We start from the raw sequence: 21,415 nt of genomic DNA, 5'->3' as shown, positions 1-21,415 counted from the left end.
AAAAAATAAAAAGAATGTAGAAGAATCCGGGTAATTCTTTTCTTCTTTATATTTTCATTTCTGTAACATTTCACTGTAAATGAGTACACTTTTGTAGTCAGGAAAAAGAGATTATTTCTTAAAAATCAATTTATGTAATTTTATATTTGCCATATGATGTTGCATTTAAAATATTCATAGCAAATATGCTTGGAAAGAAACTCATTTAAATGTTGCTGCTGCTACTGCTGCTAAGTCGCTTCAGTCGTGTCTGACTCTGTGCGACCCCATAGACGGCAGTCCACCAGGCCCCGCCGTCCCTGGGATTCTCCAGGCAAGAACACTGGAGTGGGTTGCCATTTCCTTCTCCAGTGCATGAAAGTGAAAAGTCAAAATGAAGATTTAAATGTTAGTGATGGTTATAACTCGGAGGAAGAACTATGAGTAATCTCTTTCCCTTCCTTCCTTTCTACAATAACCATTCTTGCATTCTTTCTACAATAACCAGGTGTCAATTTTGAAATGGAAAAAATTGTTCTAAGTAAAATCAAGAATGATACTTCTAGACACTACAAGCAGTGGAGGAGGACATGAAGACAGAGGGTTTAAGGAAAGTTTGCCTGACTGTATCTGGAGGTGACTGGATCAAGGCCATGGAGATACAGAGGGTCCTGCTAGTCCGGTCTTGCCAGCTGTCCAGCAATGATGAAATCGATCCTCTCAGCTGACTGATGTACCTATAGATGCTTACTGAATGCCAGTCATAGGCCAATCACAGGCCTAGGAATGATCAGGAAAAACCTCAGATGGAAGACATGATGGACGAGGGGTTCAGATGGTAAATTAAGTGTATGGGGAGCTCCTACAGTAAACAAACAAACCAATGAATACACAGCTAGTTGCAGATAGCCAAGGAGGGGTGTGGAGGAAATAAACAAGATACTGATCAAAAACTAAGGCGGAGACAGTGAGGAAGGATCTCTACTTTAGACAAGGGGAGCAGGGAAGGACTCAAAGGTGTCATGGTTGGGCTTTGACCTGAAGGGTGAGAAGGAGCTGCCCTGGGAAGGTGTTCCAGGAAGGGGTACTGCAGGGACAAAGGCTGGAAGGAGAGCAGGAAGGACAGCCATGGGCAAGGCAGAGGGGCAGCAGCTGAGCTAGGAGGAAGCAGGCCAGTCACTCTGGGCCTCCCCGGCCATACAGATGAGTTTCACTGCACTCCAAGTACAAGCAGAAGCCACTGGAAGGTCTTAATGACCCATGAATTATGTCTCAAAAGGGCACTCTCACTACTCATGGAAAGTGAACAGGAGCAGATGGACTGCCAAGAGGGGTCACCGGGTCAGGGCCACCCTGGTGGAAGATGCTGGGCTTGACACGGTACTCTGGCAAACATGACTCGGCTGGCGGTCTTTCAAAAATCCGCTCACCTGTGCCTCCCATCTGAGGCTTTTCCTGATCCTTCCCGGGTAGGCTCATGACCCCCTCGCCTCCCCTACAGATGTCTTTGGCTGCAACTGTAGCACGTGATTGACTTGCCGTGTGCATGTCCATCTCATTCTTATAAAAGGTCAGCCTCATTCACCCCTAACTGGTGCCACACACATCAACTGGCGGGTAGCAATTGAACACCTACAAACCACCAGCCTTCTGCTCGGCAACGTACAGGACATGTATAATTTTAATCTTGACAATAGCCTGATAAGGGAGGTATTATTGTTCCTACTTTACAAATTAGAAACTGAGGTTCAGAGAGACTGGGAAATGCATCCAAGGTCACATAACTGGGAAATAGGACAGCGGGGCTTTGAATGCTGGGCTAGGAGGCTCCCCAGCCCACACCACTACTGAGTAGAGGTTCACTAAATATGTGTTGAATGAATGGACGAAGAGATGAGATCCTGGACGAGGGCAAGTGTTGATGAGACTAGACATAAAGAACTGGTTGCAAGAGAAATCTCAAAAGGAAAATCTGAGTGAACATCGGTGCCTATTAACTGAGGGAGGAGGCAATCACTCGAGACAGCCTCAGCATGGTTCAGCCGGGTGACTGGAAGCGCAGAGGGACAGTCAGGTCATGGAAGTGGCCAGGAGTAGAGAGCTGTCCTAAGAGAGAAGATGATATTTCTGGTCTAACTTGAGGACCTGTTCAAACAGATCAGAGGTGACTTGGATGCGTCACAGAAACAAAAGGGGAAGACAGTTTGGAGGAGATGGCTCTCAACGAGATCAAACTGTTTCTTTGAGTCCAAATGGATTAAAAACAAAACTTCTTGTCACCTTTTGAGGAAACAAAATTGCAATACCACCTAAGAAAATTTTGCAACTTGATGTGGAGAAGAGTATCAAACTAGGTCAGATAAGGTCATGAAGTTCATGCCCACCCACACACATCCTCCACGCCAGGTGCTCAGCAGCCACTAGGGAGGAGCACAGAACACAGCCATGAAGCCTCTGGTCACGGTGGGCAGATTTCTCCCCAGACCCAGATAACGGAAGACTCCTGAGTCTCCTGGCAGCTCACCCAGAAGGAGAGGCTCCCTCCAACCCACAGCAGGAACACAGCACTCCAGCTGTGCCTGCCGTTGTCCTGTAGGGAGCCACATTTTAACCTCATGACTGTTCTTTAGGGATTAGTAGAAATGTGTGATACAGGGTCTCCCCAGGCTCTCCTCGAGATTTTCAGAGATGTGTTCTTCTTTTAAAAAATAATTTTTATTGGAGTATAGTTGCTTTACAATGTTGTCTTAGTTTCTGATGTACAGCAAAGTGAATCAGCTACACGTATACATATATCCCCTCCCTTTTGGATTTCCTTCCCTTTTAGGTCACCACAGAGCACTGAGTAGAGTTTCCTGGGCTATACAGTAGGTTCTCATTAGTTATCTACTTTATACATAGTATCAAGTACATCAGAGACCTGTTCTTTGATAGAAATGCAGCAAGAAGTTTACAGACAATAAAGTTGGAGAAAAAGAAAATAATTCATGCTCTTGGCATAAACAGAAGAGGATGGAAACTCACTTTCTTGTATCTCACTTTCTTATAATTGGTGTTGCCAGGCAGCAGAAAGGAACATTGCTAGAAGTGCCTGCACCCTTGCCAATACATGCCTCCCTCTGGCCCACACCCCTCTCTCTCACTCCCCTTTGCCAACCAACCAGGAAATCTGCAACAAGGCACAACCCAGTGAAGAGGTCTTAGCAGCCCTGCAGCTATGCCTGAATCTGAGATCTCAGATACGCACGCGTGCATCCCAGGAGATGAACTGCTCACGGTAACTGCTTGGCATTCGCTAACTAACAAGGTAAAAGGATTCCACTTTGGCTGGGACTTGGGAGGAGGAAGAGGTAGGGAGAGTAGAATCAAGGGGATCCAGGAAGAGACAGTCGGGCTCTACCGAGGATCAAGGGAGGAGGGATTTGACTGCCTAAGGGCAGTGCTCAGCTGCTCAGTCGTGCCTGACTCTTTGTGGTCCCATGACTGTAGCCCACCAGGCTCCTCTGTCCATGGAATTCTCCAGGCAAGAGTACTGGAGTGGGTTGCCATGCCCTCCTCCAGAGGATCTTCCCAACTCAGGGATCGAACCCACGTCTCTTTCATCTGCTGCTTTTGCAGGTGGGTTCTATTTCTAGCACCACCTGGGAAGCCCTGCTTAAGGACAAAGGTCCCCAACCTCCAGGATCTAATGCCTGATGATCTGAGGTGGAGCTGATGTAATAATAATAGAAATAAAGCGCGCAATAAACTTAATGTGCTTGAATCATCCCGAATCATCCCCCTTTCCCCCAGTCCATATAAGAATTGTCTTCCACAAAACTGGTCCCTAGTGTCAAAAAGGTTGGAGACCGCTGATCTAAAAGAGAGAGGTGAATCCTCACAAGTGTCTTGGGGACGAAAAAGCTTTGCATTGGTGAAAGGAGAAAAGAAGTGAAGCAGGGAAAAGGAGGAGGAGAAGGAAGCAATTAAGATCCAGTGAGGGACATTTCCAAAAGAACAGAAAGCTCAAATCCAGCCCTAGACCAGAAGGATAATGTCAACTCACCTTAGCGGAGTGTGACAAACTGCTATTTCTTTTCCTAACCTAGAGTACTGGCCAAAGGACTCTTCTGAAGTTCACTTGTAGAGCTGCGGTTACACAGCCTCCGATGTATTCCTGAGCCCTCCAACTGTTTCAGGCCCTCAAATAATTGGCCTTCCTGAAGAGCTATAAAATAACCCCACCAAGGGGCTTTCAGAAGCTTTTTACAGCTCAGGTCTCTGAAACCATTAGTAGACAGGGCCATCCCAACAGCCCCTCTGTGGGTTCCTTTTCAGTGGTATGTGGACAACTGGCTCTAGAGAGGGTACAACCACAATTACCCGTAAGGGTCTCTCCAGGGCTTGCAAATTACCTGCCATGGCAATGGCCCCACAGAACTCCACAGCCCCAAACTGCCATAGAGAAAGCCAGCTTCCTGCGTTCCCAAAGCCTGCTTCCCTTCAGGCATAATGAGGTGACATGCGTTTTTGCCATTCATCACGTCACCCCTTTGGCCAACATTTATTGAGCACTCACCATGTGTCATGGCTGGAAAAAGGGGCCAGGGACATAAAGGTGAAGATAAGGAAACTCTACAAAGAGAGCTGTCTCCTTGATGCTCACAGCCTAGCTGAGTGATGAAGGAAGAAATTGGATTCAAGGGGAAAACTGTGACACTGATGACAAGATGGCAAATGATGGCAGCACAGGGTAGAATAAAGGATCTATTTGAGCCAAATTTGTCAGGGAGCAGAGTGAGGGAGAGTTTGTTGAATCTAAGCGAGGGACCACAGGGGCATGGGACTCTTATTTTAAAGGTTTCTCTCAATGACCAACTTGATGCTGAAGTCCTCAATGATCTGCTGTGTTTGGTTTCTATCATTGCATAACTAATTAACACCAACTCAGTGGCTTAAAATAACACCCATGTAGTACCTTACAGTTTCTGTGGGTCAAAAGTTCAAGCATGGTAGAGTCCAGTCTTATGGATTCATAATCCAGTGACATAGCTGGGTTCTCCACGTAGAGTCTAACAAGACTGAAATCAAGGCATCAGCTGGGCTATGTTCCTTTCTGGAGCTTGGGGTTGTGACTATAGGATGGAAACGCTTGTTTTCTTTCTTGCTGAATGTCCAGGGAGCACTCTCAGCCCCTAGAGGCTACCCTTAAGGCCCTAGCCATGTGGTCCCCTCCATAAGGCTATTCACAACAGGCTGTCTGCTACTTTAAGGGCATCATGTGAATCGCTCAACAGGCTGCTAAGATGGAGACTTCTATAACAAAACCTAATCAGGAAGGGTGGTCTCACCACCTACTTCGAGAGGAGAGGAGTACATAGGTGGGTGCACCAGGGTCTGAGCATCTTGGAGACCACCTGAGAGCTCTGTTTTGACCCCATGGACTGTAGCCCACCAGGCTCCTCGGTTCATGGGACTTCCCAGGCAACAATACTAGAGTGGCTTGCCATTTCCTTCTCCAGGGGATCTTCCCAACCCAGGGATGGAACCTGTGTGTCCTGCATTGTCAGGCAGATTCTTTACCACTGCACCACAAGGGAAGTCCAGAATTCTGCCTAAACATTCACAAGTTGTCAGTCCAATGGGAAGATGTTACTCTTTTTGGTATGTGATTTCTAGAACAGTTGACCATTTCCATGCTTGAATTCATACAACTTTCTTGGTTCCTCACTTTCTTGATTTTCCTCCTATTTTTTCTTTTCACTTTGTTTCTTCCTTTCTCTCTTTTACAGTTATTTAATGTGAAAGACAACATACTTACATAAAAGTATATGAAACATAGCAGCCCATTGCAGAGAAGTATCTGCTTGTATCTTTCGTCCATTTTTCTTTTGTCTTCTTACTGATTTTTATGATGTCTTTATATGATCTGAATATTTGCCCTTTGGTAGTTATATGTGTTGCAAACATCTCCAGTTTTGTTTCCTATTTTTTCAGTCTTTTCATAATGTCTTTTGATGAACAGAGGTCTTATTTTAATGCAGTTAAATTTGTCAGTCTTTTATGAACTTATCCTCTTTCTTGGACCTTGACTCTGCCTGTCCTCTAGACAGTTTTTCACCTGTGATTTCAACCATCACCTCTATCCTGATGCCTCTCACCTCTGTCTCCAGAGAGAAGTTTCTTCTATTCTTTGGATATAAGACTTGAACTGCCTGCTGGATGGCTCCACCTACACATCCCATAGACAGCTCAACACTAATTTACCCCAAACTGAACTTGCCCCTCCAAGTCCACCTATGAACACACTACCACCCCACCCCTCTGTATTTCCTAGCTCTGTGACTGGCACAGCCCTGGTGGTGGTGGTGGTTTAGTCGCTAAGTCATGTCTAACTCTTGCAACCTCATGAATTGTAGCCTGCAAGGCTCCTCTGTCCATGGGATTTTCCAGGCAAGAATACCTAACCAATCACAAAGCTAGGATCTTGTGAAATTACCCTGACATCTCTTTCTTTCACAGGAACCATGTTTTGCTGACTCCATAATCTAAATCTTGCTCTAATCTGTCTTCTTTACATCTCCAGGGCCAGAACGTTGGTTCTGCAAGACCAGGAACCTTGTCTAGCTTTTGCATTACCATCTTATCAGTATAGGATAATGGTTAAGAGCGTGGATTCTAAACCCCAGTTACCTGAGTTCAGAACCTAGCTTTGTCATTTACTAGCTGTGTAAGCAAGTATAAGTTATATGACCTCTTCTCCCTCAGTTTCCCCATTTGCAAAATGGGAATGATAATTGTCCTGACTCATAGGATTGTGGTGAGGATAAAATCAGTTAGTACAGTGCTCTGAATAGAGCAGGGCATTAGCACCCAATAAACATTGGTTATTATTAGTAATATCATATCCTACCACTAACATAGTGCTTAGTTCATAAATGGAAAAAATTTATTGGCTGAAGTGCATGAATGCCACTGCTCTAATTTACACTCTTATTATCTTTGCTTGGACAATAGCAATAGCCACCTGGCTGGGGTTATTTCTGAGAGACACTCCCCCATCCCTTACCCCATCCATTCTACATGCTGATGTTAGGATTATAAGTCTAACAGACAAATATGAAGGTACGGTGTCACTCCATTGATTAACACCATCCAGTGGATCCCCAGTCTCCACAGGTAGCCAGGCAAAATCCAAACTCTTTAGCAGAGCCTACGTGATGGCCTCCTATGATCTGGCCCCCACCCCCTCGCTCCAGTTACACAATCCAGTGTCAGTTCCCCAAAGAAGCCACCTTCCTTCTCCCCTCTGTTCTTCTGCAGGCTGTTCCCCTAGCCTGGAATGACCTCCCTCTGCTCTATCTGGCTGACGAAATTGTCATTATCTTTAGTTGCAGCAATGACATCAGGTCTTGGATGCAGGCATTTTAGACAGAGTTAGGTACATATGTTACTGCAGCATTTATCAAATTATACTATAACCATTTGTTTACACATCCACCCTACCCACTGGGCTGTGAGTTCCTTGATGCTGAAAGCCAGATCTTATTCAGATTTGTATTCCTGGCCAGAAGCACAGGGTCTATAGCAGAAGCTTAATATATGGTTGCTGAATGGATGGTTAGTTTAAGAAGTACCTAATAAACCCTGGAATTTGTATTTCCCTGAATCTTGTTTTGGTTGTTACCTTTTTAATAGAAATAGTCACTAATGCTTAGGTTTACAAGTTTATTGAGTTCTAATTTTGTCCTTTAAAATGAACAATGCCAATATCATTCATTCATCTGTTAACCACCAATAAATGTTTATTTGGAGACATTTGTCAAATACTGGATTTGAAGAGTACATATCAGACAAGCCTCTTCTCCTTATAAGGTTCACAAATTATTAAGTCTATTAAGTATTAAAGGGATAGCATGGAAAACTATATTCACTATCTTGTGACAAATCATAATAGAAAAGAATATATATAAAAAGGATGTATATGTGTGTGTGTGTGTGTGTGTATGTGTCTTTGTGTGTGCTGTCCTGTGCTTAGTAAGCACAGTTGTCCCCAGCTTTTTGCAACTCCATGGACTGTAGCCCACCAGGCTCCTCTGTCCATGAGGATTCTCTAGGCAAGAATACTGGAGTAGGTTGTCATGCCCTCCTCCAGAGGATCTTCCCGACCCAGGGATTCAACCCAGGTCTCCCACATTGCAGGCAGATTCTTTACCCTCTGAACCACCGGGGAAGCCCAAGAATACTGGGTGGGTAGCCTACCCCTTCTCCAGGGGATCTTCCCAGACCCAGGAATTGAACTGGGGTCTCTTGCATTGTAGGTGGATTCTTTACCACCTGAGCTACCAGGGAAGCCCATATATTTGTGTATATGTATATGTACACACACACACACACACACACACACACATATATATATATGAAACTGGATCACTTTGCTGTACAGCAGTAATTAACACAACATTGTAAATCAGTAAAACGTCAATAAATTTTTTTAAAGTATTAAGGGGAGAATGTACCAGTAAACACATAAACACAATGGGTATATAAAATTACAAATTGAGGGGAGATTTGTGAAGAAAAAGAACAGGATACGAGGAGAAAGAATTACAGGAGGAGCATCCTTTAGATAGGGGGATGGGAACTTCTCCTTGAAGAGGTGCCATTTGAGGGGAGACTGAAGGATGGACAAGAGTGAGTTGTGCAAAGTCGTGGGGAAGGGGCCTCACAGGCAGAAAGAGCAGTGTGTGTAAGGAGCCTAAGTAAGTGAAAGGCAGTTGGTGAGGCTGGAGTCTGGGAGGTGAGGGCTAGGGAAGTGAGCCTGCAGAAGCTGCCAGGGCCTTGGTCTGCAAACTGGATACTAATCTCAGTGAATAGGGAACTAACTGAAAGTTAATCAGGGGAGTGACAAGTACCTCTAAGAGGGCTGTGCCTGTGAGCACCCTGTGTACCACTCTGGATTTTAATAGACAAAAAAGCAAGTAAGAGCCCTCAGATCAGATCAGATCAGTCACTCAGTCGTGTCTGACTCTTTGCGACCCCATGAATCGCAGTACGCCAGGCCTCCCTGTCCATCACCAACTCCCGGAGTTCACTCAGACTCACGTCCATCAAGTCAGTGATGCCATCCAGCCATCTCATCCTCTGTCGTCCCCTTCTCCTCCTGCCCCCAATCCCTCCCAGCATCAGAGTCTTTTCCAATGAGTCAATTCTTCACATGAGGTGGCCAAAGTACTGAAGTTTCAGCTTTAGCATCATTCCTTCCAAAGAAATCCCAGGGCTGATCTCCTTCAGAATGGCCTGGTTGGATCTCCTTGCAGTCTAAGGGACTCTCAAGAGTCTTCTCCAACACCACAGTTCAAAAGCATCAATTCTTCGGCACTCAGCCCTCTTCACAGTCCTGATTAAATCAGCAAAGACTTTGATCACCTCCCCTTCCCCTGCCAGACTGGGGAGAGATGGCCTTCAAAGGACACATGTGAGAAGATCCTAAGCTGTCCTGTCCATTCAGGTGAAAGTTGTCATCTCCCTCAAATGACCCCATCTGTCGAAAGACACTGTCAGGTAGACAGGACCTAAGGGTCCTTTCAGGCTTGACATGAGTCCCCTGAAGCCAGGTGGATGGAAACAGTATCCAAGCCGGGTGCCAGCCTGGGGAGAGGGCTTCATTGTCCCTGGGGAGACCTCACAGCCTGGAACATTCTCCCTCCTCCCCTACCTATCCCCAGCACCCTTACTCCTGAGATTTGCAAGGCCCCCCGCTGGCCTTGCAGTTCCACCAGGACAAAGCAGGGTAAATGTGCTGTGAACCAAGCTCTTGAATGTGCTCTCGGTTCCACCAACCAAAAAAAAAAAAAAAAAAGACTGACCCCCACCACCAGCAAGGCTCTGTTTCCGATCAGGTTTGGCCGCTGGGGCTCCCAGCTCTCAGCCCTCACTGGAAGCTCTTGCAGACCGCACCTCCCACCCATTCCTGGCAGCCCGAGTGTGAGCGCGCCTCTCTCTCCGCAGCCCCGCCACTGGGGGTTAGGGTTGAGCAGAGCAGGAAGGCGGCTCCATCGCTCTGCACAGCGGCCCTTCAGACCTACTTGAGACAACCTGTCACTCACACTTTAGGCTGCCAGTCAAGGACGAGAGCCGAGAAGACTCTACGAAGAGATCCTTGCGCTGTAATTAAGTGCCAGGGTTTTACACGGATCTTTCACACCTTGCCCATCCAATCACCCAGTTCCCCGGTGAGTGGGAGTCAGCTGCTCTGATTACACCCGAGCTCCCCTCATTAGTGGGGGTTTGAGACTCAACAACCCGCGCAGTTTGTGCATCCACCCTCACGCTCCCCCAACCCCAGTCCTGCTCAAGACAGGGCCACGTCTGCCCCCCAACTGGGTTTCCTCCCAGAGAGCCACTCCACCACTTTCTGATCAGCACCTCTCCTTAACCGTTTGGCTGCACAGGCCTCTAGGGAGCCGGTTCTTATTTCTGACAGGTCCCTTTTCCTTCAAACTCTAGCCCCAGAGGAGGTGGGGGTAAAGAAGAGAGAAGGATCACTGCTCTCATAGGACAGAAAGGGTCTGTTTTCTCCTGGGTTCTTCAGACAACCCCGGGTTTCCTTCCTCAAATCACGCCAGCTCCCAGCTGGCACTCGCTGGCTGAAATGTATCAAAATGTTCCGCTTTTAGCCCGAGGTTTGCCTCCATAGAAGGAGCACTGCAGCCGGAGTCAGAGGGCACGGTCTTGCCAGCTTCTGACTGTGTCTTCGAACCACTTCTCCAGTTCCTCGGGCCTGAGCTCCTCCCCTGTGCGATGGGAAGAGAAAGGGAAGCGAAAGCTGCCCTGGAGGATCTCGAGGGACATTCTGGGAGTCTACAGAGGTGGCAGCTCTGCGGGTCTCCCAGCCCTGGAAGCCCGCCCCCCCTTATAGGCGGCCCCTCTCCCTGGATCCAGGGCGCCCCATGCACCCAGCATCCGCGTCCCTCCCTCCCGACCCCCCAAGTCCTTGGGTCCGCTATATTCTTCCTCGTCAAACGGACACTTTCGCCTGTCCCCGCAGCAGCAGAGGAGCCTCAAGATTCGAGCAGGACGGCCGCTAGCCAGAAAGAACAAAGAGGTTACCTGGGCGGAGGGGGCGGGGCCGGCCTGGTGGGCGGGGCCTGCCCGGGGGCGGGGCCGGCGAGGTCTTCCGGCCCCCGCGTGGGGCTCAGCTTCTGCGACTGCGAGGAGCGAGCCGAGGTGTGCGAGGCGCGGGCAGACTTCCCCGGAGGTGAGAGCTCTGCAGCAGACGAGGGCAGGTCAGGGCTGCTGGCCCCCGGCAGGGACGGGGCGGGGACCCGGAGCCCCCAAGGGGGCGGGGAGCCAGCCACCTGTGACCACCGGGCGCCTCTTCTACTGACCGAGGTGTCCTGGGTTGTTGACAGCTCCCCTCCTGCGTCCCGGGCGCCCATTCCCTGGACCCATTCCCTGGACCTCGCTCTTGGCTTCTCGAGGGGCATCCCTGGGGGAAGGGAGAAAGGGGGAGCACGTGGATACCTTGCCAGCGGGACTCTGGAAACTTTGGCTGTGAGGAAGTCACTTGCACCTCCACCTTTGAACAGTGCTATCAGACTTTATCCTTTTCACTTTCGTCCCCACCCTGAGAAGGGCAGGTGGCTTCACTATCTTCCTTAGAAAAGGGAAATAGCCACCTTCAGCAGGACCACTGGAAATCCCAGAAAGTTACTGAGCTGCTCAACAAAAGGCCTTGAATCCCCACATCTCCACCCCCATAACACCAGGTAGAGCAGCCTGGCAAAGACTCTGAGGTAAATAGTTTAAAATGAAAAATCTGCTTGTGAAGATAAGAGCATAGTGGCAACACTCCTGTGAAACCACAGATGGAATGATATTTTTTTAAGGGGTGAGGACGGGGATAGTGGATTGTCATGGGGTGAGGGGTGTTGTCCCAGCAAGTCCGTTGAGGCTGTGTTTTGAACACCTGTCCAGCACCTGGACCCAGAAGCAAGCAGGTAATCCCAGTGTTCTTCAGATAGGTGCTCTTGCTGGGCAATGACCCAGGGCATATGGTGTTGTCAGGTGCGTCTGGGATGCTGCCCTCTTGCTCAGTGCCTGGAAGAGGCTGATAGTGATCACACACTGATGTTGGAGAGCTGCCAGGCCCTGCCCAAGTGTGTGTCGTTTGATCACTTCTGCCTGCATTTACTCAGCCGGGCTGAGTATTAACCAATCTGTCCAAGGACTCCTCGACTCTCAGACTCACTTCATCCTTGTGCTTGTGGACAGAAGGCAGTGGCCAGCAGCGTCCCGTTGTGCCCAGCATCCGCGTCCCTCCCTCCCGACCTGGGGATGGCACAGCCCATCAGAAAGGAAACCTTGGAAGAGGAACCTGGGAGAAGGTCTGTGGGGCTCGATGCTGATCCCCAACTTGTGGGATTGTGGGGACATTCCAGAGGGTTCCCAGAGGAGGGAACCAGGCCAACGCTAGTTACTGAGTGAATTTTAACAATCCCTCTGACCACACCCCTGCATATCACCCTTCTGGTGCTCCTGTTTTAAATGACTGCGCAGAATCATCCATTCCCTCGGGTATTAGAGCTCTGAGTAGATCGAAAATCTTTTAGAGTCTGTGGTTTGAATGCAGAGCCATCCCTGCCAGCTTTGGGGGTTTGTTTCTAAGGAGGCAAGGCTTCCGTGAAGTTGTATCCCAGAGCTTTCTTTGTTTATTTCCCTGTCTCCGGAAGTTTGGGTTGCTGAGTGCTGAAATCAAAATAGTCCTGTTTGTCTATTCCTGCTGACAGACTCGGAGAGCAAGAAAACACTGAAATGTGAAATGACTGAATCCACTATGTTTGTTTCCCTTTCTGTTTTGTGGGAAAGAATGCAGAAAGCAGATGGAAATCTTCAGCCAGGTCACAAGCTTTGGGAATTCCCAGTTCTGTTTTGGCAGTGCCTTCCCCGACATGGGGGCTATGACTTATAGTGTGCTCAGCTCTATGGGACCAACTCAGGTTGGTTGAGGGAATGTTCCTGCCCTTTAGAGGCTTCGAGGTTCAAGGGAGGAGAGAATCCAGCACCTGTGTAACAGAGAGCAATCAAATGAAATTGTGTGGCATGGTCTGCTGGTTCAAAGAAGATAGCCCGTGTGGTCTGGAAAAGGCAGAGAGGTTCCAGGAGCTGCTTAGTCTTCAGCTGCATTTAGAAACAATGGTCAGGCACCAGGCAAGGCAAAGAGGGAAAAGCCCCTGAAGCTCAGAATAAGCAAAGGCACTCTCTCTCGCCTTCCCCATGCAGCCCACATTCTCTGCCTTCCTTCCCAGCTCCGCCTCCTGCCACTGTCAAGCGCCCTCTGCCACACTGACCTCATGCCATTCTGACCAGGCCTCTTCTGTATGTCTCTCTTTCCTTGCACTTGCTGTCCTGTGCCCAGGATTCTGTCTTTTGGGGAATCCTCTGTGTTTTGTTTGGAGGTGGGGAGTATATTTTTGGCTCTTTTCTTTGGCCACAGCATGGCACATGGGATCTTATTTCCCCAACCAGGGATCAAACTCTCATCCTTTGCATTGGATGCTCAGAGTCTTAACCACTGAACCACCAGGCTAGTCCCTCTTCTCCATTTGTATATTCTTTTCATGCATACAAACACACACACACACACACACACACAAACATTTCCCATCAGGGAAGTCCCCAGAATCCTCTGGTTTTTAGGAAGCATAAATAGCATCCCAAATAGCACCTTTCCCAAGGAAGACTTTCCTGGCTGGCCGCTCCCCTGGTCTTCAGGCAGAGTTGGAGGGTTCCTCCTTCCCCTCCACTGTCCCATGACCGAACACCTACTGAAGCCTATACACTTTGTGTTGCCCAGTTGGCTTGAGGGGTTTTGCCCCACCAACTGAGACTGGGCTGTGTCTTACTCATCTAGCAGTCCGCTTAGATAGCAGACAGCAGACATAGCAGACAGCACTCAGTAAATGATTCCTGATTGAAATTCAGCCATAGGTGGGCACCAGGAAGCACCTCACTTACTTGTGGGTTAAGTGCTATTATTGGGAATTTAAAGACTGGATAAGCTTGGTGGAGGAATTTGGGTTTAATTCAGTGGCAGTACTTAAAGCCCTTAGCAGCCCTGGGAAGATCCTCTGGAGAAGGGAATGACAACTCACTCCAGTATTCTTGCCTGGAGAATCCCCATGGACAGAGGAGCCTGGTGGGCTACCGTACATGCAATCACAAGAGTCGGACACAACTTAGTGACTAAACCACCACCACCACTGCCTCTGAACAGACTGCAACGTCCTTCTTGATCTGGCCCCAGGGTGTCCTCTCCAGCCTCCCCTCCCACCAGTTCACACCCTGAACTTACACTTCAATCTTATGAACCAGTTGGATCACAGCAGACTCAGGCCCGGGCTCCCTGTCTCCCTTGACTCTGCTGTTTGACAGCCTCTGCCAGGAAGGCCTACTGCTGTTGAGAGCTTACCCTTCCCCATCCATAGCACTCAGCGTCTGGATCCCGAGTGTAGAGGTCCCTCAAGCTGGGTTTGCATGTCCTCCTCTGGGCCTCACTGCCTGCCAGCACATCCTCTCACAGCATCATGCCCTCTTGTGGGTGCCTCCTGCTCCTGACCCTTAGCTCCCAGGTCACTTGGGCTGGGTTTATCCTTGATGAAGCCCTCTCAGCTAACAACTTTCTTGGGAGAGAGTGCCCAATAAACAGGCATTGGATAGAAAGCTGAACCATCCATCCAATGCCTGTTTATGCCATTTCCATTGGTTGGAATTGTAAAAGCAAGGACAACACGAGAGATGTTTGAAAGGAAAAAGTAAGACTTGGTGATGAGCAATATGAAGAAGGAAAACAGAAGGTTGGCATATAATCCTGCGAGGCAGGGGGAATTGGACTCAGGGAAGGTCCACTCCATGACTCTGAGTGCCATGCAAAAATGTTTCTATTTTCTGGAGGATTTTCAAAATCCAAAATATTGTTAAGTCACCTTGGGGTATTCTTGCATCTAAAGTTATTGCAGGATGCGTAAGTGGGGATGTCCTTTAATGAGCAGAAAAGTGCACTTTGAGTGCGGATGTGGTCAGGGTTGGAGGGAGGTGACGGGATCTCAGAGAGGACGGTTCAGCTTGTGAAAGCCAATGCAACCACTGCAGGAATAAGCTAAGCTGAGGTCTTGGGGAGAACCTATATTCTGGGGTGGTGGTGGGAGAGAGGAACTGGTGGAAAACAGAAAGAGAGAAGAAAATCAAAGAAGCCAAGGGAGGAGATAGTTCAAGAAGAGATGCGTGGCCAAAGCTGTCTGTGCCAAAAAGAACAGCGATTCAAACAAAAACAGATGAGAAGGAGGCGAGCTTTGAGTGGCACTCCCATAGGAAAGCCAGATCTCATGGGGTCAAAAGAGGCTGATTAATGGGCAGTGGAAACATTGGGCGGAGTATTCAGACCTCACATCTGTGGAATTTGGCCACGGCAAAAGGATAGATTTTTTCTCAGCAGGAAGTGGGGAGTGGTCATGTCAAGAGAGGATAGTTTTGTTTGTTTTGTAAGAGATCTAACCACAGTTCCATGCAGGAGGGAAGAGCCCATGTATGCTAAGGAATATGGATGAATTGCCCTGCTCACATTGGTTGTGTTTCATTTAACCTTGCTCCCCAACAGTTGCCCCAGGGAACTCTCATTTGGGGTAAGCTCCCAAGCCATGGTACTGCCGAATCCAAGGAGATGATGTTGCAACCTGGAAGCAGTTGGTCCTCACCTCCCTGACGCATGGTAAACTCATCTCCAGTGCCCCAAACTTGACTTTGCTTCATAATGGTGCAGGCCAGATGTTTTCTCCTTGACTGTGCACAAATTCATGATACCAGTTATAATAGCAGACACACAAACAGCATTTACTCTGAGCCAGACACAGTCCATGGGGTTGCACAGAGTCGGACACGACTGAAGCGACTTAGCAGCAGCAGCAGCAGACACTGTTCTGTGTCCCTGTAAAATGGGTCTTGTTATTATTCTTATTTTTCTGATGACAAAAATGAGGCCCAGGGAGCTCACCCAATGACACAGTGGTGAGTGGGAGCAGGGTTCCAACTGGGTGTGTCTGGCTTCAGGGTCTGTGTACTTAAAGTGAAAAGAAAGTGAAGTCGCTCAGTCGTGTCCAACTCTTTGCGACCACATGGACTGTAGCCCACCAGGCTCCTCCATCCATGGGATTCTCCAGGCAAGAGCACTCAAACCACTATATTAATTCAGGGTGAGCAGCTCATGCTTTACTGTAGATGGATGTTTGTGATTCCAGCTTTATTGCAGAATTCTTAATCGTGGTGCTGCTGACAGCATGACTTATCCAAGGTCACCAAACCCGTTTATCTATCTATCTATTCATCGTGGGTTAGACTAGCTTTACTAGTCATAAATAATTTAATCATCAATAAATATCTACCATGTGCAGTACACTGCCAGGATCCCAGAAATATGACCTATATGTGTCATCTCATTGAATCCTCATAACCACTCTATTCTGTAGACAGGGCAACTGAGCCAGCATTTGAAGGTGGCCATAATGAAGGCCGTAATGAATCCGCCTGCAATATGGGAGACCTGGGTTCGATCCCTGGGTTGGGAAGATCCCCTAGAGAAGGGAAAGGCTAGTGACTCCAGTATTTTGGCCTGGAGAATTCCATGGACTATATAGTCCATGGGGTTGCAAAGAGTCGGACATGACTGAGTGACTTTCACTTTCAAGTGCTTTACAATATCATGTTGGTTTCTGCCATACATCAACAGGAACCTGGATGTGGACCATTTTGGGCTTCCCTAGTGGCTCAGATGGTAAAGCATCTGCCTGCAGTGGAGGAGACCTAGGTTTGATCCTTGGGTCAGGATTTCCTTCTCCAGCATCCCTGCCTGGAAAACCTGATGGTCGGAGGAGCCTGATAGGTTACAGTCCATGGGGTCACAAAGAGTCGAACATGACTAAGCGACTTCACTTTCACTTTTCATAATGAAGGCAAGATGGAAAACCACTTTCAGCCCTAAGTTTCTGTGTTCTGAGGTTCATGATCAGAGACTTAACTGGTTCTAGAGTATTCCAAGGCTAACTTTATTTTCTTTCTCAACACACACAAGGTTTGCGAGTATGAATCAGTAACATGCTCAGTTGTGCAAGAAATACTGCCCTGCCTTTTATTTTGTAGAGATCAACTTAATATTAGTTTGCAGCCTTTGTCTCACCAGGCTGGCAAGAATAGAAAACACCACAGGGTGGTGTCACGATTTCTGGATCTTATGCAGTGCTGAGAGCTCGGGGTGGGATTGCAGGGGATCCTGCTCACCAGTCTGATCCACTCAGGTTACCACTGAGAAGGCTGCTGACCCCGCCTCTCTGGTGGTCTCTGCTACTTTTGGACTGACCAGCCAGACTCTAGGGGCTTGCCAAAGTCCTGTCCTCCCAGGACCCCCCAGACCTCTCTTCCAGACCTCCCTGCTTTGCCCCTCCAACTTCACTCCTCTCAAGACCTCCTGGAAAAGCCTCTGTGTCCTGGACCTAAGTCCTTGTTTTGGAAATGAAAGCCAGAAGATTCTGCAAGTTACTCCTGAGTTATATAACTAGCCTGGGGCAGTGATGTCAGGAGATTGTAGAGGATGGAAGTGGGCAGAGGAAGGTGGAAATACATGGAGGGGGGGAAAGTTTTCTACTCTTAGAAGATGATCTAGCCACAGGAGCTGTCCCCTCTGAGAGTAAATTTCTAGGTAGGAAAAAGTTGCTATTTGAGGCCAGGATATACGTGTTTGCCTGCTAAGTCACTTCAGTCGTGTCCAATTCTTTGAGACCCCATAGAGTGTAGCCCGCCAGGCTCCTCTGTCCATGGGGTTCTCCAGGCAAGAATACTGGAGTGGGTTGCCATGCCTTCTCCAGGAGATCTTCCCCACCCAGGAATCAAACCCACAGCTCATACGTCTTATCTTCTGCTTTGGTAGGTGGAGTCTTTGCCACTAGCACCACCTGGGATGCCCCCAGATATATGTAAATCCGTTTTATTTATCCATTTTTTGGGTACACCCCTTGTGGCTCAGCTGGTAAAGATTCCATCTGCAATGTGGGAGACCTGGGTTAGATCCCTGGGTTGGGAAGATCCCCTGGAGGTGGGAAAGGCCACCCACTCCTGTATTCTGGCCTGGAGAATTCCATGGACTGTATAGTCTATGGGGTTGCAAAGAGTTGGACACGACTGAGTGACTTTCACAAGACCATTATTTTCCATAGATATTTTTAAGATTGTCTATAATAGATTCAAAAATTTGCCAAAAAGTAGGGGAGGTGATTGTGTCCTGGTCTGTGATGGCTGTCATGACACTCAGCAAATCTCATTAGATAATTTGAAGGTTTCCAGGCTATGAAAATGATTCTAGTTCAAACTGCCCATCAAACACATACAAAAACAGAACAAGGAAAGTTAAATTTGTCAAGGATACCCAGGTGATGGCCAAAACAGAGCTAGAAACCAGCTTTCCTCTCTCCCAGTACAGAGCTCTTGCCCAGTGATCCCAGCCCAGTGATCTCATGCATCTTTTAAAGAATCACCCACAGGGCAGAAGAGCCCAGTTTCTTGCTGACTCCACCCTCATTCAGCGGGGAATATAGCCCACCTTGGGTAGCTGGTCCAGGCTGCTTCCACACTCCACAGACCTCCCTGAGGTCCCTGGATGCCGGGCACATGGGAAGAATGTGTCCTTATAACAGGGGTGTGTTTCCCAGCCCTGCCTGTCCTGCTCCCGTCTTGGGGCACCACCAATGAAATCCTCCTTCCTCCTCTGCACCCAACAGGCCCAGAGATGGGGGACCCCTCTGCCTGGCCCAACTCCCTCCCTCTCCCTTCCCTTATCTCTGCCCAGGCTTGATTCAGCTGCAGAGCAGGCTTGATTCCACCAGCCTGGGAAGGTTTCTCATGATGCTTTTGTTTAACCCAGCACAGCCTGCAGATCCCTCCCCGGACAGTTCTGAAGTGTTTTGTCCTCTCTCCTCACATTTGCATCCTCTGTGTCTAAGGGATCATAGTTTAATAAGGTTTCTCTTCACCATGCCTCTCCCCAACTTCCAATTTACATCACAATCCAAGTGATTTTTGCTGCACTTAGCGGATTGTCTGTGTCATTACTTTCAGGGGATGCAGTATCAGATTTCCCAGCTTGCCCTCTTCTCAGGCTCCTGACCTTGCAGCTGCCTATCTTTCTTGGCAGTTTATTTTGCCCATGAACACTCAGCGTTTAGCTGAGTTGCATTCAGGGAGACTGTCAGTCTTATATGTTAATTTTCTAATTGAGAATGTTGTGCTGCCTGAGGAAGACAGGCAACTAAGTCAGTAACTGTTAAGTGTCAGACTCTTTGCAACCCCATGGACTGTAGCCTGCCAGGCTCCTCTGTGGAATTCTCCAGGCAACAATGAGTAGGTTGCCATTCCCTTCTACAGGGGATCTTCCTGACCCAAGGATTGAACCGGAGTCTCCTGTATTGAAGGCAGACTCTTTACCATCTGAGCCACCAGGGAAGTCAATGCCTTGGTGAGCTGTCTTTTCCCAAGGATTTTTAGATGTGTCATGCTAGTTGTTAGGTTTTAATAACTGCTCAGATGGAATTATTTCTTCCAGTCAGGTGCTTTAAAACTGGGTGACAAAGAGTTTATAATGAGCAGACAGAAGAGAAGCCGTTTCGTACTTGAACCATTTTGGTTTTCATCCTGTCTCAGTGCCTCTGGATGGTTTGTGGGGACCACCACCTGGAGATAGTAAAGACTATAAGGAAAGCTTTTACGTTAATTTCCCATGAGTGCAGAAAAGAGAAACACCAAATCACGCCAGTGTACTGAGAAATTCTGTTTCCTTCTCTCCCTGTTTCCCTTGAGTGGTTTCCAAAAGGAATACATTTTTGGTGAGGTGCAGTTGGATAAATGATGTCTGTCTACTAAAGAAGCAAGAAATATTAGAGGATTATGCATCAATAACTGGTTCTCCGTGCGGGCACTAGAGTCTCCTCAGAAGCCGCTGAATATGCTTCCCTGGGGAAGGAGAAACTGTTATTGTTGCCATTGTATAGATGATTAAGTTGGTGCTCAGAGAGGTTAAGCACTTCCTCGAGGTCACACATCCATTAAATTGTGGAGCTAGGATTTGAATCCAGCTACACACTTAGTTGTCATTTTGACCTTTCCCCGCAAATCAAAATTGTGTACACTGCCCAACAGATTCAGAACCTCAAAGGATGTGGGGGTGGGGGTGAGGGTGGATAATTCCAAGGTGCGTGCTAGGAAAGAAAATACATCACACTCCTGTTTTGAAATTCAGTCGCAGCCTCCTCTCCCTATGCTCCAGGAATGGCCAGCCTGCCAGGAGCGTTTGCATGCTCCCTAAGCTTAAGCAAGCAATAGGAACTTCTCCGCAGGGCTCAGTTCAGAGCCATTGTGGCCTCCACATTCCTCAGCTCAGACTTTCCTGGCCCTCAGAGTGCTCCTACCTTGCTCTCCGCCCTTTGTGCGCCCCCTGCTGGTCTCCAGGAGAGGCGCCTGTGCTGGAGCCAGAGAAATGGTACCCAAGCTCTCCTGTTTCCTCGTTGTTACTTAGTTGCTAAGTCGTTTCCTCAGCTCCAAGTAAAATGATGTGATCTGCCCAGCTCCCTTCCCTCTGAAACGTCAAATAACCCTCCTCGAGCAAACATCCGATGTTTCAGTCTTCAGGACTAAGAAGAATTGGGAGTGAATGTATGGTCCCCGCTTCTTCAAAGTGATCACGCAGAATCTTGTTCATACATCGTTCCCCGGGGGGTTTGAGGCGGCCTGAGTAGTGAGCCGTGAGGGCCATAATGGAGCTCTCAAGTCCTTAGTGCTCATGGTCACTGAACTAGCATTATCAGAATTACCTGGAGGCTTATCGGAAATGCAGAATCTCAGGTCCTCCCCCAGACCAGCGTGAGTCAGAATCTGCTCTTCAGCAAGATCTCTGGGTGATTCATATGCAAATCATCTTTGGAGGCTCTGTATGTCTTTTGCAGTGTCCACAATTTTTATTTTTTGAAGATCAAAACGACAAGTTTACAGCTGGATTCAAATCCTAGCTCTGCAATGCGATGGTTATGTGACCTTAAGCACATACTTAACCTCTGAGCCACAGTTTACTCATCTATAAAACAGTGAAAAGAACTATATGGCATCCTTAACTTTCAGGACCCATCCCATCCTAAATCTGAGACTCAATAATTGTCCAACGTCTCCTAGATCAGCCATAATTTACCTAGTTGTATTGCTTAGAAACGTCAAACTCTGATGGCAAACTGTGCTCTTTTCCTAGAAACCTGCAAGCTCTCTGCTCACTGTGGAGTAGATGATGGACTATTCCCATCCTTTGTGTGAGCCCCTGGCAAATGACCACATAACTGTCTTGAAGGGGGCATCTGGGTCATTTCCTCTC

The 21,415-nt window shown here is 48.0% G+C and overlaps 1 protein-coding gene across 9 annotated transcripts in view; it reads left to right on the top strand.

Moving 5' to 3' along the window:
* Positions 1–9,590: 9,590 nt before the first annotated feature.
* Positions 9,591–21,415, top strand: part of TLR5 (toll like receptor 5) — a 42,786-nt gene continuing 30,961 nt past the window's right edge. For 7 of the 9 annotated variants that reach the window (XR_009729888.1, XR_009729887.1, XR_009729885.1 and 4 more), the window contains exon 1: positions 11,113–11,218. The gene's annotated coding sequence lies outside the window, so the exon portion shown is untranslated. Of the gene's footprint in view, positions 11,066–11,112; positions 11,219–21,415 lie in introns of those variants that run through there. The other 2 variants (XM_061382294.1, XM_061382296.1) reach the window with 2 other exon arrangements.

The sequence above is a fragment of the Bos javanicus genome, chromosome 16 (genome assembly GCF_032452875.1).
Source record: "Bos javanicus breed banteng chromosome 16, ARS-OSU_banteng_1.0, whole genome shotgun sequence".
NCBI classification, from domain to species: Eukaryota; Metazoa; Chordata; class Mammalia; order Artiodactyla; family Bovidae; genus Bos; species Bos javanicus.
The sequence above is the reverse complement of the archived record's forward strand: the minus strand, read 5'-3'. Positions and strand labels throughout refer to the sequence as shown.